The following is a 20,714-nucleotide window of genomic DNA, read 5'->3' as shown; positions in this document are numbered from 1 at the left end:
TTTAATTTACTTCTGCCTTCTGAACCCTATGAGCCCAGCCCTGAATTTACCACTTCCATCATATTGGATTGCTGCCCTGCCTGTCTGATACCACCTAGCTGAAGATATATAGCCACCCGGCATCCAGAGGTCACAGGGGGGCCCAGTGACACATCAGGACCAAGTTTACTAACTTGGATGTAAATTAAAAAATAATACTAAATAATAGAAAAAGGTGAGGGAGAGGCACCTGGGTGGCTCAGTCGTTTAAGCATCCAACTTCGGCTCAGGTCATGATCTCACAGTTCAGTTTGTGAGTTCGAGCCCCACGCCAGGCTCTGTGCTGACAGCTCAGAGCCTGGAGCCTGCTTCGGATTCTGTGTCTCCCTTTCTCTCTTCCTCAGCCACTTGTGCTTTGTCTCGCTGTCTGTCTCTCTTTCTCAAAAACAAACATGAAAAAAAAGGGGGGAGGAGGACCTTTTTGTTCAAATGGCCCACGGTGAGTATGTCCTTACCCCAGAATCTTAGGGATCCTCACTGCAACTCTCCTTTTTGAGCTTCGTAAACTCCCTGCAGAACGTTATCCAGCACAGGTGCCTCCAGCCACATTGTAGCTGCAGAGTCATGTAATCCACGGGAGTGAGGCTAGACTCCATCTGTCACCTGGCCTCTCTGAGTTCCTGCTGTAGCCAGAACGCTATGTTGGTGTTCTTTGTCTCCTAGTTTCTGTGTCAGCTCAGACTCCGTGTCTTTAACAATCTTCGACAATTCTGAATATTCTTTTCCTAACAATTACCCCCACAAGTGGAAGCAGACCCCTTTGGCGAAGGGTTGGAGGAACATTTACTGTATGTCACTATGGTATCTCTCACTGCAGAGCTGTTCCTTAATGGGGCAGGGCCTCTCCATAGTCAAGGGATGCTGGTTCTGTGAACTTAGATCTAGGATCTGGATGAGGGACTGTGATTTTCCATTGTGGCAACTAATATCAGTCTTCTGCTTATCAGCTCTTGATTTTTTAAAATATTCCTTTATTTTTAGGAGAGAGAGCACAAGTAGGGAAGGAGGGAGTGGGAGAGAAAGAGAGAGAGAGAGAGAGAGAGAGAGAGAGAGAGAGAGAGAAAATCTTAAGAAGTTTCATGCTTAGTGGGGAGCCAGATGCAGGGCTCAATCCCATGACCCTGGGACCATGACCTGAACTGGTTAAGAGTCACGTGCTCAACCTGAATGAGCCACCCACGTACCCCAGCTCTTGATGTTTTTTTTAAATTTTTATTTATTTATTTTGAGAGAGAGAGTGCACAAATAGGGGAGAGGCAGAGAGAGGGAGAGAGAGAATCCCAAGCAAGCTCAGCGCTGTCAGCACAGAGCCCACTGTGGGACTTGATCCCATGAACCACGAGATCATGACCTAAGCTGAAATCAAGAGCTGGACACTTAAACAGCTGAGCCACCTAGGCTCCCCAGCTCTTGATTTTTTTAAATGAAAAATTGAAAGGGGCATCTGGCAGGGGCGCCTGGGTGGCTCAGTCGGTTAAGCGCCTGGCTTCAGCTCAGGTCATGATCTAACAACTTGTTAGTTCGAGCCCCGCATGGGCTCTGTGCTGACAGCTCAGAGCATGGAGACTGCTTTGAATTCTGTCTCTCCCTCTCTCTCGTCTCCTCCCCGCTTCACGTTATGTCTCTCTCTCCCCCCAAAATGAATAAACATTAAAAGAAAGAAAGAAAACAAGCAAGCAAGTGGCATCTGGCTGGCTCAGTCAGTAGAGCATGTGACTCTTGATCTTGGGGTTGTAAGTTCAAGCCTCATGTTGGGTGTAGAGACCACTTAAAAATATAGATATAGATAGATAGATGATACATAGATATGGAGAATTACCCAGTCTATAGAGATTACTTAATAATAAAATCAGGGGGGGCACCTGGGTGGCTCAGTCGGTTAAGCGTCCGGCTTTGGCTCAGGTCATGACCTCACAGTTCGTGGGTTCAAGCCCCGTATCGGGCTCTGTGCTGACAGCTAGCTCAGAGCCTGGAGTCTGCTTCGGATTTTGTATCTCCCTCTCTCTCTGACCCTCCCCTGCTTGTGCTGTCTCTCTATGTCTCTCAAAATGAAATTTAAAAACATAAAAAAAAATTTTAAATAAAAAAATTAAAAAAATAATAAAACCAAAGGAGGGGCGCCTGGGTGGCTCAGTCAGTTAAAGCGTCTGACTTTATCTCAGGTTGTGACCTCATAGTTTGTAAGTTCAAGCCCCATATCAGGCTCTGCTCTGATATTGCAGAGCCTGCTTGGGATTTGTCTCTTTCTCTCTCTCTCTGCTCCTCCCTTGCTCTCTCTCTCTCTCTCTCTCTCTCTCTAATTAATAAGTAAATAAACATGAAAAAAATCGAAAGGAGGCACCTGGCTGGCTCGGTTGAGTTTCTGACTCTTGATTTCAGCTCAGGTCACGATCTCATGGCTAATGAGTTCAAGCCCCACATCGGGCTTGCTGCTGTCAGTGCAGAGCCCACTTTGGATCCTCTGTCACTCCCTCTTTGCTCCTTGCCCACTTTTCCTCTCTCAAAAATAAACCTTTAAGCAAAACAAATAAAGAAATAAAATAAAACCAAAGGGTGCCTGGGTGTCAGTCAGTTGAGTGTCTGACTCTTGATGTCAGCTCAGGTCGTGATCCCAGGGTTGTGGGATCGAGCCCTGTGTCCAGCTCCATGGAGCCTGCTTGAGATTCTCTTTCTTCTCTGCCCCTCCCCTGATCTCTCTCTCTTTCTCTCTCAAAAAGTAAAATTAAATTATGTATATGTATATATATATATATATATGTACATAAATAGAGAGAGAGAGAGAGAGAGAGAGAGAGAGGGAGGGAGAGAGGGAGGGAGAGAAAGAGGATTCCCCAGTCAGCTGTTCATCCATCCATCCCAACCCCATAGTCAATTTGCCGTAGATCCCTGCAGATCAAGGCACCCGCATTGCCGCTGTGACCTTGCTGCCCATGACAGAAATCATATTGACCTGGCCTTGGACACCACATCTGCATCCTGGAATCCCATCATGACCATTGATATTAAGGACCCCAGTTCCAATGGCAGCATCTCTCACTCTTCATCTCAGCCTACTAAAGACACTACCGAGCTACTCAGAGATGCTGAGGTCCCCTTTCTTGGTGAACCCCCTCATTGCCTTAGTAAAGAGTGTCCTCTGGGCCCTATGGAGAACATAGCAGGTGCTGAGCTCTTGGATCTTCAATTCCCTCCTTGAACTTTTTTTAACTTTTATTTAAGCAATCTCTATATCCAACGTGGGGCTTGAACTCATGATCAAGAGTCACAAGCTCTTCTGACTTAGTCAGCCAGGCACCCCTCTCCCCAAACTTTCTGACCTCTTCTTAAACACTCTACCGTGGAAGTTCTAGCATCTTGACCTCATTTGTTGTAAGGCTTCATCCTGCTTTAAGGAACAATCTTTGCAAAGTATTAAGACCATATTTCAATTATTTATTGCTGAATAACAACTACCCTTCAACTTAAAGGCGTAAAACAACAATTATATTATTTCTCACAATTCTGCAATCCTGGTTAGGCTCAGCTGGGTGTCTGTATGCTTCGTGTGGTGTTTACAGGTGTTTGTAGGAGAAGAAATGTCAAAGGTGTCCTTTTCACTTACATAAATGACACTTTAACTGGGATGGATGGAACACATGGGGACTGGCCAGTCATTTCTCTCTCTTTTCTTAAATGTTTATTTATTTTTGAAAGAGAGAGAGAGACACCGTGTAATCCAGGGAGGGACAGAGAGAGGAGACACAGAATCCGAAGCAGGCTCCAGGCTCTGAGCTGTCAGCACAGAGCCAGCCGTGGGGTTTGAACTCACAAACCATGAAATATGGCCTGAGTCGAAATTCAGCGCTTAACAGACTGAGCCACCAAGGAACCCCAGTAATCTCTCTTAATATGGTGTTTCCACATGATTGTGGATCCCCACAGTCTGAGGATCTCTGTATGGTTGGATTTCTTACATGGTGGCTGGCTTCTAAGAGGGAGGCTGCTGATCTTTTTTTTTTTAATGCTTTTTATTATTTTTGAGAGAGAGAGAGAGACAGCGTGAGCAGGGGAGGATCAGAAAGAGACACACACACAGAATCGAAAGACAGGCTCCAGGCTCTGAGGTAACTGTCAGCACAGAGCCTGACGTGAACCGTGAGATCATGACCTGAGCCGAAGTCAGATGCTTAACCAACTGAGCCACCCAGCTGCTCTGCTGCCGATCTTCTTAAAGCTTAGGTCTGGAGCTAGAACAGTGTCACTTCTACCACATTCTCTCTCTCTCTCTCTCTCTCTCTCTGAAAAGGACTTGTTAGTATTTAATGAACCTCTCTCCATGTGGCTTCAAGTTCCCAGGACACAGGCTCCCCTCCACACCCTTAATCTTCTCCTCAGCTCCTCTACTGACGGGTCTGGCCTTTACGGCAACAGGCTGTTTGGGGAGCCTTCCCTTCCCCAAAACTTGGTAGTAGCCCGTTCTCACCACCTCGATGAGAGGAGCAGCTCCCATGTTGGTTTTGGCAGCAGGTACTCGTGTCTGCTCACGGACCAAGATCCACAGTTTATCAAGGTTGACAGCTGGGCAGAAGCTCTGGTTCCTCTCTAAGTGACGATGCCTCCTACCAACTTTTCCAAAGTAGCCTGGATGATATTTGTCAATGTTGATCCTGTTGTGATGCATGCCACCAGCGTTACCCTGGCCCTCTGGGTGCTTCTGGTTCTTGCCGATGTGGCCATGACCATGGCTCATGTGGTCCTGAAGTCTCTGGGTCTTCTTCAGTCTGGATGGCAGCCCAGATGAAAGAGCTGCCATATTCTGTCAGTTAAGGCAAGTTACAAGGCCTATCCAAGTTCAAGGAGAAGAGGAAAACAGACTCCGTCTCTTGACGTGAGGAGAGGCATGAATATAGAGGAAGGGGAGGAACTGATGGTGACTGTCTTTGGAAACTATCTACCAGAGACCAGCTCTAGCTATCCCTGCAAGATTACTGAAGCCTGAGGGGCACCGGTCTGGCTCAGTTGGTGCAACATGTCACTCTTGATCTCAGCCTTGTGGGTGTAAGCGCCACACTGGGTGAAGAGATTACTTCAAAACAAAATCTTTAAAAAAATATTGAAGTCTGAGTTATGGGATGGTGGTCCATGAGGATGTTTTCCTTATTAGCCAGTCTCCTCTTCTGCCATACTGTCCCTCACTGGCATGTCTAAAACCCCCAAGATCCCTCCCACCTATATTAGCTAGCTCTTTTGATTCCTTTGACGTGTAGCTTATTTCCCCCAGGTCAGGACTTAAGTTTTCCCACTCAGGATTTACCAGGAACTGGCCCTAGTTATTTGAGGACGTAGTGGGAGCAGGTTTTGAGGAGAATAAATGTCATCTTATGAGGCACCTGCTTCATGTGAAATTACTGCATAGTCTCAAGGCAAAGGACAATTGTTCTTCCTTGGCAAGAGGGCGGGGATGGCTCTCCCACCCAGGAAAACTCAGGAGAATTTATGAGATAAAGATTCTCAGATTTGTCTACCCTAATCCTATCTCAGGTCTCAGGGTCCTACTCTTTCCTTGACTCTGACATAGGAGATCGGTTAAAGTTGCACACTCAGACTTCTTGGCAACTGTGCCACTTATCACCTGCCTGATCCTGGATGTGGTTTTTCATCTCCCCTTTCCTTCACCACAAGAGAAAGCTTTCATCATTGTGATGCCTACTGAAGGCCAAGACTGTTACCACTCCACTTGCTACCAGCAATGAGATCCCTACTGCCTTCACATAAGTGAGAGAACAACCAGAGACTCATACTCCGAAGATCCTTTTTCTAGAACGTCTTCTGGTACTAAATGTCAGCCTGTGTTCCCTAGACAAATGAATGGAAGCCTGAATTGAAGGTTGTATGCTAATGTTTTCTTGGGAGTTGCAATCCCCAAAGCCAGGGGAAAAGAGAAGTGGAATGGAGAAGGAAGGAAAGAAATACAAGCTAGGGCATTACTTAGCTGGCCAGAGTCCCACAAAAATCAAAGCCAGTTGCTCAGTCACGTGGGATCTCTTCAAAGAGGTCACACAGAGCCACCATGTCTTAGAATAGTCCGTAAGAAGGAAGGATCGTGAGGAATTTATCTCTCAGCAATTTTTCATTTTTCATTGTCTAGTCTCATGGTCACCAACAGGGTCTTAATAGTCTGCGCTTTGGAATTGTGTGAATTCATTTCACTGGGTTGTTTCTGGGCAAGCCAGAGCCTTTATGGGTCCAGTTGGGTCAGACGTGAATGCCAAAGCTTCTCTGATTCCACTATAGCAGGCTTAATTGAGTTCATGCCGAAGACCAGCATTTGCCTCCTGACAACGCTGAGGCATCCGGCAACGCCTGGAGATGAGGCAAGGATCATATCCTTTAGATGCTGGGAGACATCTAAACTGAGTCTGGGACAGTTAGAACAAAGACTAGTATTTACTTAGAATGAGATGGGAAGCTACTGGAAGGATTTGAGCAGAGTCACTTGTCTGACAAATTTTAACAGGATGACTCTGCCCAGGAGGGCAGGGACAGAGTCAATTGCAAAAGTCCAAGTCTATTGATCCGGGTTGTATCAGAGAAGCAGAATCATTAGGAGTGATATAAAATCAGGGATTTATTATAGGTATTTAACTTTACACAATTATGAGGGCTGGTTGAGGGGTTTCCACACAGTTGTTGCCTGTGTATCTGGTGTTGGGCTAGAAATTAGTAAGGCAGTTCTGAAAGATGGACATGCCATCGTAGATGTCAAGGTCAAACTGGACCCCTGAAGATGAACTGGAACCCACAAGGACTCCTGTTGGCCTCTCCCCACCTGCAAGCCTCCAGTTTTGATGGCCAGCCGTAGAAGCCGATGCTCTTCATAGATGCACACACGTCCCCCTGGAGCTGGAGAAGCGGAAGGTAGAAAACCAGGGAGTTGCTGGAGGAGATGTGGGCCCAGTCGCTGCCTTACACTGGCAAGAGGGCCAGCAGATCAGTGAGAATGTCCACGAGCTGTAGCAGCATCTGACGCAGTACCAGCCTGCCCAGAGTGAGCATGGCCGCAGCCTCACTTCTGCCTCCAGATCCTGCCTAAATCTCCCTCAGTGGCAAATTCTCACCCAAAACTATGCAAGAAAGGGAATTCTGGGAAACACAGTTCCAGCTTAGCTAAGCTGACAGAAACAAATTCCACCACACCAGGTAAGAAATTAGGATGGATTAAGGGCCCCTGGGTGGTCAGTTGATTAAAGCGGCTGACTTTGGCTCAGGTCATGGTCTAACAGTTCGTGGATTCCAGCCCTGCTTTGGGCTCTGGGTTGACAGCTCAGAGCCTGGAGCCTGCCTCAGATTCTATGTCTCTCTCTCTCTCTCTCTCTCTCTCTCTCTCTCTCTCTGCCCCTTCACAGTCTGTCAGTCCATCTTTTTCTCTCTCTCTCTCTCAAAAATAAATAAACATTGAAGAAATTAAAAAAAAAAAAAGAAATAAGGATGGCTTGAACCAGAATATTGGGAACAGGAGTGTGAGAAGTACTTGAATTTTGGAGGCATCTTGAAAACCCCTCACTATTCTGAATTTGTTTGCTTTCTGAGCTCAGGTGGTGAGTTCTGAGGCAAACACAGCATGTGTTGAATGAAAAGCAAATGTCCACCATTCACATCAATAGAGCCTGGGACAAAGGTGTAAATGCACCTATTACATGTTTAAATATTTAAAGTCTAAATTATATCTTAACAAATGTGCATTCATTACGACAAAATCAAAAATATGTGTGGACCTATAATTTTTATATGACCGAAAGCCTATCAAAATGAACGCCTTTCAATCATACTACATATCTGGGTGTTCTAGTGATGGACTGGAAAGATTTGGGCAAGGAATAAAGAAAATATATACATAACTAATAAATTATTTTGTATTTATTCCATATAAAAGAGAGAGAGGAAGGGCTGGCCTATAGCTTATAGCTAGACCGTGTAATGGAACATAAATGATCTCACAGAACACTGTTCTCAGATGTTACTCTGAGACCGTGATAAAATGAGACAAAACAGGCTACTTTATAGTTTATCTTAGCACAGACGACCACAAAATCACTGTACCTCCCACAAATATCAAACTACCCTTTCCTAAACCCCCTTTGCTAAAATGAGTAACTGCTACGTCCTTCTAAAAAGTTTTTTGGGGACGCCTGGGTGGCTCAGTCTGTTGAGCGTCCGACTTCAGCTCAGGTCATGATCTCACGGTTCACGGGTTCAAGTCCTGCATCGGGCTCTGTGCTTACAGCTCACAGCCTGGAGCCTGCTTCCGATTCTGTGTCTCCCTCTCTCTCTGACCCTCCCCTGCTCACGCTGTGTGTTTCTCTCTCAAAAATAAATAAAAACATTAATAAAAAATTTTTTTAAGTCTTTTTAATGCTTATTTATTTATTTATTTATTTAGAGAGAAGGAACATGAGCAAGGGGAGGGCAGAGAGAGAGAGAGAGGAGGAGAGAGAATCCTAAGCAGTTTCCACGCTGTCAGCACAGAACCTGATACAGGGCTCCAACTCATGACAAACCATGAGACCATAACCTGAGGCGAAATCAAGAGTCGGGATGCTTAACCAACTGAGCCACCCAGGGGCCCCGAGTGACTGTTGCTACTTCTTACCAGGTGGTTTTACCCTTGTGCTGGTCTCCTGTCCCTATGGATAAGATTTACATATTGAGATTCCCAATCATAGAATTGCCTTTGCTTTCTAACATCCAGAACGTGAGTGGAATTCCTCATGTTGTTAGACTTTCCCCCAAGTCATTCACCACCATGCCAGATCCTACGAAAGGTTATTTGTAGGAGTGCCTGGGTGGCTCAGTTGGTTAAGCGTCTCCCAGTTTGTGAGATGAAGCCCCACATCGGACTTTACACTGAGTGTGGAGGCTGCTTGGGATTCTCTTCCTCTCTCTCTGCCCCTCCCCCACAACACCCCATGAGACATCCCATGATTCCCAGTGGTAATAAATCCAATTTGTTAATTGATAGGTGTGTCTCCGGTGGTCTTTGGCTGAAGAGCATTAACGTACTTAGAATACATTCTTCTTGATTTTTTTTCACCAAAATTACCGAACTCTCTTTTTTTAAGTTTTTATGTTATGTTAGTTAACATACAGTGTCCTTGCACCTTTTGTGCTCGTGCTTCGTTCCTGGAAGTACCCTGTGGCTTTTGAGCCAGCTCTGTGGCTAGGCCTTTCCTGTTCTGTTAGCCCTTGGAGGTTGCTCTGAAGGTGTGGCTGTTAACCCCACGGCTGGCTCTTAGGAGATGGCCGGGATCTGCTCTATCCCTCCTTGCTCATGCCTAACTGGCTGCCTAACATTATTAGTTTTCAGGGGTACAATATAGTGATTCAACACTTCCATACGTACGATTCCTGGTGCTCATCACAAGTGCACTCTAATAGTTCTTAATCATCAACATGATCACATAATTTGTGTTCTTTTAAAAAAAAATGTTTGTTTATGGGGGGTGCAGGCAGAGAGGGAGAGAGAGAATCCTAAGCAAGCTTCTCACTGTCCCTGATCTCATGAATTGCGAGATCACGACCTGAGCTGAAATCGAGTTGGACGCTTAACCGACTGAGCCACCCAGGCGTCCCTGATTTGTGCTCCCTTCACGGCACTGGCAAATGATAGCCCGTAGGCCACCTCAGCCCCGCTGCTTGTTTGTGTAAGTGAAGTTTTATGAGAACACAGACATGCTCATTCATTTGTGTGTTGTCTATGGCTGCTTTCCTGTCTGCTTTCATGCAGAGACAGAGACCATAATGGCCCACAGAATCTAAAATATCTGGAGTCTCTTCCTTTACAGATAAGTTTGCCAACGTCTGCTCTAAAAAATCAAAATTAAAATGTATCTTCTTGGGCGCCTCGTGGTCTCAGTCAGTGGAGCGTGGGGCTCTTGATCTTGGGGTTGTGAGTTTGAGCCCCACGTTGGATGTAGAGATCACTTAAAAAGAAAATCTTTGGGGCGCCTGGGAGGCTCAGTCAGTTAAGCGTCCGGCTTTGGCTCAGGTCATCATCTCACGATTCGTGGATTTGAGCCTCGCATCAGGCTCTGTGCTGACAGCTCGCTCAGAGCCTGGAACCTGCTTCAGATTTGTATCACCCTCTCTCTCTGACCCTACTCTGCTCACACTGTCTCTGTGTCTCAAAAAAGAAATAAAAAACATAAAAAAATTTAAAAACAGAAAATCTTTAAAACAAACAAATAAATAAAATTTAAAAATATATTTTCTTTCTTTAAAAAAATATTTTAGTGTTTATTTATTTTTAAGAAACAAAGAAACAGAGCGCAAGCAGGGGAGGGGCAGAGAGAGAGAGAGGGAGGGACACACAGATTTCCAAGCAGGCTCTAGGCTCTGAGCTGTCAGCTCAGAGCCCAACGCAGGGCTCAAACTCTTGAACTGTGAGATTATAACCTAAGCCGAAGTCAGATACTGAACCGACTGGGCCACCCAGGTGGCCCTATAATTATTTTCAAGACACAAATTTGAATATATTTTCATAAAAAATTATGTAAAAATAAATACAAAAATTAAAAATTAAGTCTTGTATATATTTCAAAATTCAAAAAAATTATTTCAAAATATTTATTTTTAAAAGTTTACTTATTTTGAGAGGGAGAGAGATAGAGCAAGCACAAGCGGGGAAGGGGCAGAGAAGAGGAGAGACAGAATCCCAAGCAGGCTCCAAGCCATCAGCACACAGCCCAGTATGGAGCTTGAACCCATGAGCTATGAGATCACAACCTGAGCTGAGATCAAGAGTCAATTGCTAATCAACTGCACCACCCAGGTGCCCCACTCCAAAATATTTCAATCACGCATTAAAAATAAAAAGGCCAGGAGGGGCGCCTGGGTTGCTCAGTCGGTTAAGCGTCTGGCTTTGGTTCAGGTCATGATCTCACAGTTCGTAGGTTCAAGCCCCGTGTCGGGCTCTGTGCTGACAGCTAGCTCAGAGTCTGGAGCCTGCTTCTGATTCTGTGTCTCCCTTTCTCTCTGACCCTCCCTTGCTCACGCTGTCTCTGTCTCTCAAAAATAAATAAAAAACACTTAAAAAATAATTAAAAAAAAAAAGCCAGGAGCCTGGGTGGCACAGTCAGTTGAGTAATTAGTTCATGATCCCAGGCTTGTGGGATCGAGCCCCATGTCAGGCTCAGTGCTAAGCGAGAGCCTGCTTAAGATTCTCTCTCTCTCAGCCCCTCTCCCTCTCCTCACTTATGATCTAAAATAAAAACAATAATAAAAAGAATAAAATTTAAAAAGCAAGCTATACACATTGATATAATATTTAAAATGAAAATTTAAAGCTGATATATTTTGTTTTTGAAAATTTCCTCAATCTTACTAATTTTTTAAATTAGTCTTCAATATCCATCTAAATGCCACTAGAAAAAATTGATACTGTGCTTCACACATGTTACATCGAGATCTACGCATACCCAGATGAGTAATAAGATTTGTTAGTTGAAAAACATCCCTCAGCTGCTCTAAGTGTTGTGACTGCCAAGGTAATTTATGAGTGTCTCCAGTTGTGAATTGAAACTGGAAGAGAAACAAGAAAACGGACACTAGGCGCTCCTGGAAAATGATATTTTGTTGTGCCATAATTTATTACGTTCGTGCTATCAGAGAGAAAAGTTTTGGCATGCCAATTAATTTGTCGGCTCTCTTACCTAAGCTCCAGCTTTCAGTCTTCTGCAGACTCCGAGGCAGTGTTGTGTCTGATGTTGGCAGTGACGCACTTCTAAACCTTTACCGCAATCAGCACAATTCACTTTTGTTTTGGAAACACGGGACACACGATTTTAGAAGCATTCCCTGGGGCCTGCATGGTGCTAATCCTACATGTTTATGATTTGGGTTGTGCTCTGCCAATACTGAGCTTCAGATCTGAGCGACGGAAGCACTCGCGTGTTCTTTATCTGACATGTGTTTGTGATATGCAATATTCTCTAAAACACAGGGCTTAGATCAAAGGATAGTAGTAGTAGTAAGGTCTCAGAGATTGAAGGATATTTCAAAAATTTTATTTGTGTCTCTTTGGTTTCTGAGTTTAGATCACAGGAGTTCAACTAGTGAGGGATCCGTGGTATTTCGACAATAGAACCAATCAATAGCATTTACTGAGAGACCGGATGTGAGATAAGAAAGAGAGGAGTCAGGGAAGACGCCCAGATTTTTGACCCGAACAACTGGAAAAATAAAACTGTCGCTAACTGAGAGCAAGAGTACTGCAGAAGGATCTGGATATTTTTTGGAGATACCAAGTATGAGATGCTTATGAGACATCCAAAGAGAGATGGCAAGTTCAGGGGAGAGGCCAGACTAGGGACAAATCTCAAAGCCATCAGTGGTAGAAAAGCCAAGAGCTGCATGAGAGAGAGCTCATAGGATACGTCGAGGAAAAGAAGTCCAAGAGCTTTTTCCATTCCCCACCAGTTGTACCCACATGAACTAGCCTCGACCATGCAGACAGTATAGGAATTCACTAGAAGAAATCTGGGTACCTGGAGGACAACATGGAGCACAGCCAGCAGGTGACCTGGGGCCTTAGTCCTGAGACCATTATTGTCAGTTTCACCTGCTATAACACGATACCGTAGACTGATTGGCTTTTAAACCACAGTGATGTATTTCTCACGGTTCTGGAACCTGTAAAGTCCAAGATCAGGTACCAGCAGATTTGGTGTCTGGTTAGAAGCAGCTTCCCACTGCGTCCTCACTTGGTGGAGGGGGGAGGGAGCTCATAAGTCCTCCTTTATAAGGGCTCGAATCCCATTCATGAGCTAATCATGTCTCAAAGCCTCCACTTCCAAATATTATCACATTGGAGATTAGGTTTCAACTTGTGTATTTGGGGAGGACAGAAACATTGCCTATTGCAATTATATCAGAGAAAAAGAAACTTCTACCTTGTTCAAGCTACTGAATAATTTGTTCACTCTCATTGTTGCAGAAGCCCAGTCTTACCCTAGGTGGCAAACCTCAGGAGGAGGTCCATATACCCAACATAGTCCAGGAGCCATAGACAGCAATGGTTGAAGGGTGTGGCTCTTCATGGTTGAGGGAGGCGCAGGGGGTAGTGGAACATTCTCCCCAGTCACCTTGAGCAGAGCAGGTATGGTACATATTGCTGGCAGACATGAAGAGCCTTGTGGTCCAGATGAGGAGGACATGGCAGTGAGCAGCATGGACAAATGAGTTGACACCAGATGGAAAGAGGATGTCAGTATGGATGATAACAAGGAACTAGATAATCCTTACTCTGTTCCATTGCACCTGTGTCTGTGGCTTAAAACCCCCCTGGGGTCGCCTGGGTGGCTCAGTTGGTTAAGTGTCTGACTCTTGGTTCCAGCTCAGGCCATGATCTCAAGTTTCATGAGTTCAGGCCCCACGTTGGGCTCTGCATTGATAGTGCGGAGTCTGCTTGGGATTCTCTCTGTCTCCTCCTCTCTCTGCCCCTTCCCTACTTGCACTGTCTCTCTCAAAAATAAATAAACTTAAAAAAAAAAACTTCTAGAACTTAGAGGCAACCTTTGGGAAATCTGTGGGGCAGACTCTAAGTCATTCCTGCTGCTACTGTTCACGGCCAACTTTCACCTTGTTTGCTGGGTCCCATCCCCACTCACCTACTCAAGGCTTTGTTCCTGCAAGTTTCTCTTGCATCACCAATTTTCCCCTTTATTTTAATAGCCCCTATTGAGGAAAAAAGAAAGGTAAATCTTCTCTTGACTCCCAAAACCTTTTTAAATGATCCTTTTGCTGTTGTGTTCCAAATCATCTAAATGCTTCCCTATACTCACTGACTCCACTTCCTCACCTCCCATTCTCTTTCTCCTTTTTTTTGTAGTTTGTGTGTTGTTTTTTAAGTTTGTTTATTTTGGTTTTTTATTGTTTATTTTTGAGAGAGACAGACAGACAGAGTGTAAGCAGGGGAGGGGCAGAGAGAGACACACACACAGAATCCAAAGCAGGATCCAGGCTCTGAACTGTCAGCACAGAGCCTGATTCGGGGCTTGAACTCACAAACTGTGAGATCATGACCTGAGCTAAAGTCAGACGCTTAACCAACTGAACCACCCAGGCATCCCCCCCCCTTTTTAAAAAGTGTTTATTTTTGAGAGTTTGTTTATTTTGGGAGAGAGAGAAAGAGAGAGAACACACAAGTGGGGGAGGAGCAGTGAGAGAGAGAGAATTCCAAGCAGGCTCTGAGCTGTCAGTGCAAAGCCCGACTTAGGGTTGGATCCCATAAACTGTGAGATAATAACCTGACCTGAAATCAAAAGTTGGACGCTTAACTGACTGAGCCACCCAGGGGCCCCTCTTTCTCCTTTTTTCTCCCGCCCTCTCTGTCTTTAACCTACGTCAGTCAGGCTTTTCCTCATGCCAACCCAGTGCAACCACTCTTGTCTGCGTTACCAAATATCCATCCTGACTAGGCTTAAGCAGCTTTTACCACAAATGATCACTTCTTTTTTTTTTCTTTTTTCTTTATTTTTGAGAGAGAGAGAGGCAGTGAGAGCAGGGGAGGGTCAGAGAGAGAGGGAGACACAGAATCTGAAGAAGGGCTCCAGGCCCTGAGCTGGCGGTCAGCACAGAGCCCGATGCGGGGCTTGAACCCAAGAACTGTGAGATCATGACCTGAGCCAAAGTTGGACGCTTAACTGACTGAGGCCACTTGGGCTCCCCTTTCTTTTTTTTTTTTTTTCCTTAAAATTTACCTATTTATTCAAGCAATCTCTATACCCACCGTGGGGCTCAAGCTCACAACCCCAAGATGAAGAGTCACTCGCTCTTCCAACTGAGCCAGCCAGGTGCCCCAATGATCATGTCTTTCTTGAAGCCCTTTCTTCACTTGGCTTCTGAGACTCAACACTCTCTTGATTTTCTTTCTAACCTCACTGTATCTTCTGAGTCTCATTTGCTGGATTACCACTCCCTCCTTCCTCCACACCTTCCTTCCTTTAGGTACTGGCTCATGTGGTGGGTGCCTTCTCAGAGAAGGCGTCCCTGATCATTCCATCTAAAATAGAGCTTTCCCCATTATTCTCTCTCCCTTTTCCCTGCTTTATTTTTTTTTAATCTGAGCCTTTAGCATCACTTGCAACATATTATCCATTTGTTTACTTGTATATCATCTGTCTCCCTCACCCCTAGAATGGAAGCTTCGTGACAACAAGGACTTGGTCATATTTGTTGCTGTATGTTTTTAAAATAATCCCCACTCTCAATGTGGGACTCAAACTCATGACTCCAAGATTAAGAGTCACATGCTCTATTGAATGAGTCAGCCATGTGCTCCTTGTTGCATCTAGAACTTTTAAGGCCTAGCATTGTGCCTGATACTTACTAGATTGTCAATGTAATCTACTGAATGAATAGCATAGAAATTAAATCCAGTTATATGTCAATTATATCTCAAAACTCCAGAAAAAAATAATGTTTTAAGGCAGAAAAATAAATTATGTTAATTTTTAAGTTTTATTTCTGAATTTGTGAACCAAGAATTCATATCTGCAACGGAAGCCAGTTCTAATTGTTGTCAATTTCCCCTTCTCTATCCCAGACCTATACCATCATCCTTCACATGAAGATTTTCTGGAGATTGTGAATGAGAGGTAGGCGGTGACCCTCTGGGAGAGTTGGCCCAGCTAAAGCTAAGTGTCCCCTCTCTGGACTTCCTGGTACCCTAAACACAGCACAATTTATGCATCCATTATTCTGTCAATAGTTATTTCCTTTTTCTCCCCCTTTTAAAGAAATGTTTATTTTTGAGAGAGCACACACAAGTGGGAGAGGGACAGAGAGGGAGAGAGGGAATCCGGGCAGTCTCCATGCTATCAGTGCAGAGTGGGATGCAGGGCTCGAACTCACAGAACTGTTAAGATCATGACCTGAGCTGAAATGAAGAGTCAGATGCTCAACCAACCGAGCCACCCAGGAGCCACATCCCCTTTCTTTTTGATACTCTGAACGATACTGCCAGAAAGTTCTCTTCTCCTGTTGCTCCCTCAGGGGCACACCCTGCTTCTGCCAAAGACACAAGGAGGAAGACCTGATAAGGGAAGGGGGACAACTTCTGGCAGATAGACATCCAGCAAACACAGGTGTGTCAGGTCAGCTCAGGAAACACCCATCCCTGTCCTCACTTCAGTCTCCCAGCAGCTGATGACACTAGTGACTAATGTCTCTCACTCTACTCTTGGCTTCTGTGAAACCACTCTCTCTCTCTCTCTGCACTCGCTTGCTCCTGACTCCTCTGCAGGCCTCTCCTGACCAGGCCTCTGTTGGATGGACTTCCTCTTGACTTAGGAGGGGGCCACTGCTCTCTTCTCTCTATGGACTTCCAAGGGCATACCGTCTAGCTTAGGGTGCTAAATACTACATATATACTGATAATGTCGCCCAAACTCTATTTTTGTCTATAAGAGGTATACGGACTGTAAGAGAGATATGGACTAGATATACTATAGGAGATATATGGACTAGAGCCCACCGCCTGCACAGTGTCTCCTCCTGGATGTCCTGTAAGCATCTAGAACTTAATACAGGCACACCTTGGAGATATTACCAGTTTGGTTCCAGACCTTCACAGTAAAGTGAATATCACAATAAAGTGAGTCAAACAAATTTTTTGGTTTCCTAGTGCATGCAAAAGTTATATTTACTGTTATATACAGCAAATATATATGCACAGCATATATATTTACTGTTAACATGCAGCCTATAGGCGTATAATATGCTGTAGTCTATTAAGTGTGCAGTAGCATTATATCTAAAAATACAATGTACATATCTTAATAAAAATATTTTATTGAGCGGTGCCTGGGTGGCTTAGTTGGTTAAGTGGCCAACTTTGGCTCAGGTCATGATCTTGCTGTTTGTGAGTTCGAGCCCCGCGCTGAGCTCTGTGCTGACAGCTTAGAGCCTGGAGCCTGCTTTTAGATTCTGTGTTTCCCTCTCTCTCTGCTGATGCCCTGCTCGCACTCTCTCTCTCTCTCTCTCTCTCTCTCTCTCTTTCAAAAATATATAAACATTAAAAATGTTTTATTGATAAAAAATGCTAACCATACTCTGAGGTTGCAGTGAATTGTAATCTTTTTGCTGGTGGAAGTTCTTGATTTTTCTTTTCGCTCCTTACAATGTATTAAATTTCTCCTGTGTCAATAGTTATTTACCCCTTCTTCTTTTTTTTTAATTGAAGTACAGGTGGCATACAATGTTATATTAGTTTCAGGTGTACAACATAATGATGTGACAATTCTATACATTATGCTATGCTCACTACGATAAATGTAGTTACCATCTATCACCATATGATGTTATTACAATATTATTGACTGTATTCTCCATGCTGTACCTTTCATCCCTGACTTATTTATAACTGGAAGTTTGTACCTCTTAATTCCCTTCACCTATTTTTAAAAAATTTTTAATGTTTTTTTTAATTTTTATTTTTGAGAGACAGAGAGAGACAGCACGAGCAGGGGAGGGTCAAAGAGAGAGGGAGATACAGAATCTGAAGCAGGCTCCAGGCTCTGAGCTGGCTGTCAGCACAGAGCCCGACACGGGGCTCAAACCCACGAACCGTGAGATCATGACCTGAGCTGAAGCCGGACGCTCAACCGACTGAGCCACCCAGGCGCCCCTGATTTATTTTTTTTAACGTTTATTTATTTTCTAGTGACAAAGAGAGATAGAGCACAATTGGGGGAGTGGCATACACACACACACACACACACAGAATCCGAAGCAGGCTCCAGGCTCTGAGCACTCAGCACAGAGCTCCACATGAGGCTTATACTTAAGAACCATGAGATCATGACCTGAGCCGAAGTCGTATGCTTAACTGTTTAACCGACTGAGCCACCCAGGCGCCCCTCTAGCTTTTGATTTAAAGCGAAAGACGGGGCGCCTGGGTGGCTCAGTCGGTTAAGCCTCCGACTTCGGCTCAGGTCAGATCTCACGTTCGTGGGTTTGAGCCGCGCGTCAGGCTCTGTGCTGACAGCTAGCTCAGAGCCTGGAGCCTGCTTCCAGTCCTATGTCTCCTTCTCTCTCTGCCCTTCCCCCTCTCATGCTCTCTCTCTGTATCAAAAATAAATTAAAAAAAACATTAAAAAAAATAAATTGAAAGACATTTGGCTCTTCCTTTCACTTAAACACTTAGAGGCCACTGTAGGGTTATAAATTGGCCTAATTCCAATATTGTTTCCTGTGTCTCCGGAAATAGAGAGGTCTGAGGAAACAGCTTATTCATAGGTCAGAACACACACATCTTTCAATCAAGTTTGCTGTCTTATATGAGCGTGGTGCGTAGCGCCCCAAAACAATTACAATAATACCATCAACGATCACTGAGCACAGATCACCATGACAAATATAATAGTGAAAAGATTTGAACTATTGCAATAATCACCAAAATGTGACAGAGACAAGAAGTAAACTAACGTTGTTGGAAAAATGGTGCAGACAGACTTGCCTGATGCAGTGCTGCCCCAAATTTTCAATCTGTAAAAATGTAATCTCTGAAAAGTGCAATAAAGCCAAACTCAGTAAAATGATGTGTGCCTGCATATCAAAAATAAAACTCTCAGTTTTCTGAAACCTGTCTTTCTAATCTTCCCTTTTGCTGGAAACGATACCACTATCCACATAGCTAGCTGTATTTCTTCCTTTCCCTTTCCACTTCTAAATCTAATCCATCCCTAAATCCTGTTGACTGGCTCTCCAAAGTATATCTTGCATCTGTCCATCTCTCTCACTGCAACTTCTTGTTTTATTTTTTAAAGTTTATTATTTGGAGAGAGAGAGTATGTGTGGGCAGGGGAGAGGCAGAGAGAATCATATGCAGACTCCATGCTGTCAGTGTAGAGCCCAATGTGGGACTCCAACCCACAACCGGGAGACCATGATCTGAGCTGAAACCGGATGCTTAACCTACTGAGTCACCCAGGCACCCCTCCCTCACTGTAACATTTTAATGGTCACCTCTCACCTTGAAGACTGCAATAGCCTCCTCACCATCACTATGCATTTACGCTGCCCCCTACAGTCTATTTTTCTCATAGCATCACACAAATTTAAAAAATGCAAATCTGTCACTTTTCTGCTTTAAAGCAGCCAACGTCCTCTTCCGCATTATACTACATACATTGTCCTTCGGGGGGAAAAATCCATGTCTGTACCAGGGTCAATACATCTGGCTTCAGCCACTTCCTGCTGACCTCTCTACTTGCCTCTGTCTCACTAAGCTCTGGCTATAGTAGCTTCTTCACTCTTAAACATGCCAAGTTCTCTTCTGCTTCAGGCTGTTCACCTTTCCCTCTGCCCAGAACATTCTTGGCTAAGTCATATGGCTAGGTTCTTCTTGACCTTGACATCTTGCCACCTCCTCATAAAATTCCCTGGCCTCCTCTACCCTGGTGACTCCCCTTACCTTCTCCCATACCCCAATACTGTTCTCTATCAAGTTCCAAAACATTCCCATCACTTCAAAGTAACACACCAAACTTATTAAGTAGCTTCCCATTACCCTCCATGTACTGTTTTTGATCCTCACAATGATCTGGTTGTACAACTGAGGAAAGTGAGGCTCTGAGAAGTTCAGTGGTTAAGTCCAAGGTTATAAAATTAGTAAATGTGGGACAGTGATTTTGAACCTTAGTTTTCCGACCCCAGAGCCTAAATCTTTGATTAACACACATCTTTGGGCAACCCCCTAAGAGAGGGGCTGGATTTGGGTTTCAGAGACAGGAAATTTTGTTGGGACAGGAATTTAGAAACCATAAGTGCGTCCTCAATTGTAGAAAAATGCTCATTTAAGGAAAAGTGCAATTAGTATTGTATGGGTGATTGTCGGAACCAAAAATAATCTAAGCCCAGGAGCATCTACGGGGCAGGGACTTGGACAGCTCAGCACTGCAGGAAGCTTTGCCAAAGTCTCAAGAACAAGAAGTTCGTTAATTCCTTGGGCAGCCCTTATGTGTGCCAAACTGAGAGCTAAAGAGAGGCAGACTAGCCAGGAGGGTGTGGCTTGCCTTGGGGTAGGGGTGGAGGCAGGGGCAGCCAGGAAACCCCAGGTGACTGTAAGAGAAGCTGGGCGTGCAACTGGGAACACAAAGTAGGAAGCAGGCCTCAGGCCAATTGCATCCCACTTTGTGGGAGGCCACCAGAGCCGGACTCTCAGAGGTGGAGAGCCTCGCCTTAGTGTTCTACTTCGTCCTGGAGCCGGTGTCTCCACTCTAGCATCCCTCTTTCTCAACACAGGCGTCCTCTCTCTGGGGCTTCCCCCTTTCTCTCTGGAAGTCAACGATGCTACAGCCCCCCCCTTTTTAGGGATCTCAGAGGGAACCCATTTTTACGTTGTTTCTCATCGTTTCCTCTTCTCCCTCCCTGGTGCGGGCCCCGCCTGTCCGGATGATGGTAGATTTCTCTTACAAGCTCCCCATCTTTCTTAGGCTCAGGATTGCGCTCGAGCTCTAGTTCAACAATGCGCAGCTCTTGGCGCAACCGCACCCTCCGGTTCCCAGAGGGCAGCTCCATGGAAACCAAAACATCACAACTCCGCGAAGGTATCGCGAGAGGCGCCGTTGCGGCCGCGGCCGGGGAGAGGCGGAGCGAGGGCGGGAACAAAGAGCAAAGTGGGAGGAGCCTGGGCGCTT

At 44.9% G+C, this 20,714-nt stretch overlaps 1 long non-coding RNA gene and 1 pseudogene across 1 annotated transcript; both read right to left on the bottom strand.

Annotated features, from left to right (window-relative positions):
• Positions 1–4,330: 4,330 nt before the first annotated feature.
• Positions 4,331–4,831, bottom strand: LOC115297738 (annotated as a pseudogene).
• Positions 4,832–6,626: 1,795 nt separating this feature from the next.
• LOC115299129 lies at positions 6,627–20,502 on the bottom strand. Its single transcript, XR_003911998.1, has 4 exons — positions 20,415–20,502; positions 13,683–13,749; positions 13,024–13,204; positions 6,627–6,921 (listed from the first exon to the last, which is right to left on the bottom strand). It is a non-coding gene; the product is annotated as an uncharacterized LOC115299129 (long non-coding RNA).
• Between the last annotated feature and the right edge of the window lie 212 nt (positions 20,503–20,714).

This window comes from Suricata suricatta, chromosome 8, assembly GCF_006229205.1.
Source record: "Suricata suricatta isolate VVHF042 chromosome 8, meerkat_22Aug2017_6uvM2_HiC, whole genome shotgun sequence".
In the NCBI taxonomy this organism is placed as follows: Eukaryota; Metazoa; Chordata; class Mammalia; order Carnivora; family Herpestidae; genus Suricata; species Suricata suricatta.
This window is presented reverse-complemented; position numbering and strand designations above follow the sequence as displayed.